At 58.6% G+C, this 3,893-nt stretch overlaps 1 long non-coding RNA gene across 1 annotated transcript in view; it reads right to left on the bottom strand.

Annotated features, from left to right (window-relative positions):
• Positions 1–3,052: 3,052 nt before the first annotated feature.
• LOC109118500 overlaps positions 3,053–3,893 on the bottom strand; it is a 3,301-nt gene continuing 2,460 nt past the window's right edge. The window contains exon 3 of the long non-coding RNA XR_002025834.2: positions 3,053–3,398. This is a non-coding gene — a long non-coding RNA (uncharacterized LOC109118500). The remainder of the gene's footprint in view (positions 3,399–3,893) is intronic.

The following is a 3,893-nucleotide window of genomic DNA, read 5'->3' as shown; positions in this document are numbered from 1 at the left end:
GCCAGGGCTGGGGCTGTTCCTTGAGCAAGTTACTTCCTGCCCTGCCCTCGGTGCCCACCCTGGATGCAGGTGCCCCAGGCCTAGAATACAGAGACTCTGGCACAGCCGTGGGTGCCCTCGAGGCACCTGGGGAAGTGTCTCAGGGTTGCCGGCACTGTGCAGCCACAGTTTGTCATTGCAGACGTTTGTCCTAACCTTGCTTGCTCTCTGGAGCCTCCTACTCAGACTTCCTCCCAAGGCAGCTTCTCTGACTCCCCTAATTGGCGCTCCTGAGCCTGCACACCCTTCACCTGTGGCCTGGCGGCTCTGCCCAGCGGGTTCCCAAGGCAGCCGACCCTCAGCCCAGCTCTTCTCACGGCCTGTGCTGACCACCCCTCTGTCCTCTGCTTCCTCTGTGCCCACCTCTCCCCCACAGTGCAGAGCGGGGACAGGGGGAACAGAGACAGGACCTGTTTGGTATCCTCTCTGGTGGCACGAGTGTGCGCTGGGCTGGTGCAAGCAGCCAGTGCCCCTGTGCAGCCCATCAAGGAGAGCCTGCTCTAGGCCCTCGGGAATAGGTGCTGACCCGGAGCACAGGTGCCCGTGGTGCCCACAGCAGCCATGAGTCACAGCACCGCTGAGTGTTTGGAAGATGAAGTCTCACGTTGAATCGGAAATGATTCTGTGGGAAAGTCAGCCTTGCATCGGATGCATCTGCTGTCAGAAAAGAGGAGAATGGAGGACGTCCCCAGTGTCCACCAGCAGTGGGCTCCTGCGAGGCTGCTGACTTCGAAACACGCACCTCCCCCAGGAGGGGCGATGTGCCTGTGCCCTGCCGCCAGGGGTAATTACCTTTTCCTTAGGGGTGGGTGCAGTTGACAGCAGTGCTGGGGGCTCTGCTAGGCTGAGAGGAGTGCGTGGCCGTGGTGGGGACCGCACAGATGGCCATGAAGATTCTCACTCGTGAACTTTAGTGACAGACACCGCCTCCCAGACGGACTCTTCACCCCTAGGCGGAGAGTGAATCGAGGGTCCGAAACTTCCGGGGAAGAACTCACTCTTAAAGATGTCCAGGTCCTCGGGAGGAAGCCAACCTCAGTGAGCTGGAGTCTTGGCCTCAGAGGCTGCTCTGTCTCCACAGCTGGACAAACAGGCAGGACAGATGTTTGGGTGAAAAGGCCTCGTTAAGAGTAAGAGCCACCGAGGGAGACTGTGTTCGTGACCTTTCTCACTGGTTGCTGAGGCAGAATACTGGACACCCAGGGTTAGAGGGGAAGGGGTTTCCTTGGCTTAGGGTTGGTGGAGGTTTAGTCCATAAGCAGCCCGCTCCAAGGCAGGGGTGACAAACGGGTCTGGCAGAGCAGGGACCACGTGGCTCATACAAGGCAGCAAAGGCAAAAAGAGTTATCAGCATCCTTCTGCCCCTTTTATCTTAGTCCACCGGGATTAGGGTGCTGCCATACTAATCACTCCCATGTAGTGGTTCAGTAATCACACACCCTTAACCCGGCATCACACATTCCAGGCCCAGCTACCTCTGAAAAAGAAAGTCCCCCCTCATCTGCGTGAGCCTTTCAGGGGGACATCGAAACACAAACCATAACAGGGACGAAGTAGTAACAGTGGACAGTAATGGTAAGGGAGCACATCCTTTTGAACTTTGCAAGTTTCAGCCTGCATGAGCCAGAGAAAGCCAGAGAGAAGGCTGTTCCAGCTGTAAGATGACAGCCTGGACGGGGGCACTGTTTTATGTCAGTGGGCTCATGTGCTCATTTGCTCACATATATCGGAGTGCCTGCTGAGCCCCCAGTACACCAGGCCAGAAGGGACACAGCTGAGTGATTACCACGGCTGGAGGTGAGGGCGCCTGCTTGCTGAGATGTGGGCCCGCAGGGTCCTTGACAGCACTCAGGGTTCCCAGACCAGGGGCACAAGCATCAGCTGGAGCCCTGTACAAATGCAGGGTCTGGGGCCCCACCCAGGACTCCGTGGCCTTCGTGGTCCCTACGTGACTTCCAACGTGTTAGAGAAACTCTGATTAAGCAGCAGTTCAGCACCGTTGACACAGAGGTGAGCGGCGACCTGGCTGCAGAGGCATTCAGCACAGCCCTGATGGAGCATTCCTGGCCTAGCACCATTCCTACAGTCACTTTGTGGAAGTGGCGGGTCCCCAGAGCAAGGAGGTCCAAGAAGGAAACACAGTCTGCTGTTGGGTAATCCAGCAGGAGCCGAGGAAAGGCTGGTCCACTGGAGAGGAGGCAGGGCCAGGTCAGGAGGACAGATGTGCTCTGACGGGGCAGGAGGGAAGCCCCGGAGACGGAGCAGCTGGCCTGTCCAGGCTCCCTCAGCAGCCCATGTTCCCAGTCCTCTGAGCTGCTGTGGCCCAGGGCAGGCTCAAACGTGCTGCACATCCCCAAGTGTGCTAAACGCAGGCTCTCCGGAGAGGGGGATGCGAACTGGGTGAGGAAGCCGAGAGGAGGAAAACCTTGGTGCTCTCGCTGCCGTTTTGAGACTGAGTGAGAAAACGCTGACAGGCAGCAGGGAAGGCATGAAGTGTGCGGTGAGCCCGGGGAGTGGTTGTGTGCACATGTGGGTGTGTGAGCGCTGGGCACACCCACTTGCATGTGTGTGGATATACACACCACCCGTGCACCCAGATGGGTGGGCACCTCTCTCTTCAGCCCTGCTCCGACGAGCTGCCCACCCACGTTCTAGGTTCTAGACCACGAACCTAGGGCATGCGTGCCACCGCGGGCTGTTTGTTATCACTGAAAGCTGTGAAAGGTTCACCATCACCGATGGAGGTGAATCAACTCCCAGCCCGACACGCTCCTGTCCTTGCTGTCTTCTCGATTAACTTTTGTGTCCAAAGCCAAAGACACAAGAGCATTCCGCCCTGGGAGAAGGACACTGAGAGTGTGGCTTCTGAAGGGTGCGAAGGCTGAAGTCTCCGATGGGGGGCAGGACACAATCACGATTGCAGTGTTTGCCCCGGTGGGGGCCACAGCCCCTCCCTTTGGGCCTCGCGAGCCTCCTGGACTCTGACTCTGATCCTCACTGAGTTGCTAATATTGGGGTTCAGCCTGAACAGCTGCACGAAGAGCACAGGACCCAGAATGGGCGACAGTGGAAGTCATAGGTCCCCGGCCTCTCCCACTGGCCAGCGAGAGGGATGAGATTTGTTCCTGGGCAGAAGTGAAATGTCTTTGGCTCCGTGGACAGAGGAAGCGTAGGAAGCCAGCGGTGGCGGCTGGGAGGGAGTCCCTGCCCAGAGTGCTGCGCCTGTCCGGGAGCACACGCGCACAGAGCCCCTCACGCTGCGCATTCATGCTCCACAGTGGCCCGTGGGCTGCTCTTGCACGCAGCAGTTGGCATTCACAGCCTCTGCAAAGCTCCTGGGGACTTGGCTGTGGGCATCACTTTGAAAGCAATGGAAACAAGCCAGGGGTTATAATTTGGGGAAGTGGACAAGGGGAAGAGGGGCCTGGCCACGAGAGGAAGGTTCCTGCCCCAGCACCGCCACCTTGGCGAGACGGCCGGTTGGGCTTTGTTGGTGTCTGAGCGAGTTTTGGCAGTGTTTATGCGGGCAGTGTGGTGTGAGCAGTGTGCGAGGCTGGGGCTCTCCAGGGGCCTCTCTTCTCTTCCCCATGAAACACAATTCCACACGCTCTGAAAGGGTCACCGTGAAGGTCAGGCAGTGGGCTTGAATGACTGCTATCAGAGGTAACAGTTCCTGCCGCCAGCAGGCATGGAGCGTGCAGGGAGGCTTCTGCCACAGGGACAATGTGGCCTTGGACAGATGTCCTTGGAGCGCTCAAGCCCTGAGAGTCCCTGGGAAGGACACGCCTGCTGTCTGGGGTGGTGACCACGGCTCACTCCCTGGGTCTCTCTCTCTCTCTCTCCCTCTCTCTCCC

Source organism: Fukomys damarensis, unplaced genomic scaffold (assembly GCF_012274545.1).
Source record: "Fukomys damarensis isolate Sample0158 unplaced genomic scaffold, DMR_v1.0_HiC HiC_scaffold_22, whole genome shotgun sequence".
Taxonomy (NCBI): Eukaryota; Metazoa; Chordata; class Mammalia; order Rodentia; family Bathyergidae; genus Fukomys; species Fukomys damarensis.
Note: the sequence above shows the minus strand (reverse complement) of the source record. Positions and strands in the feature narration are given on the sequence as shown.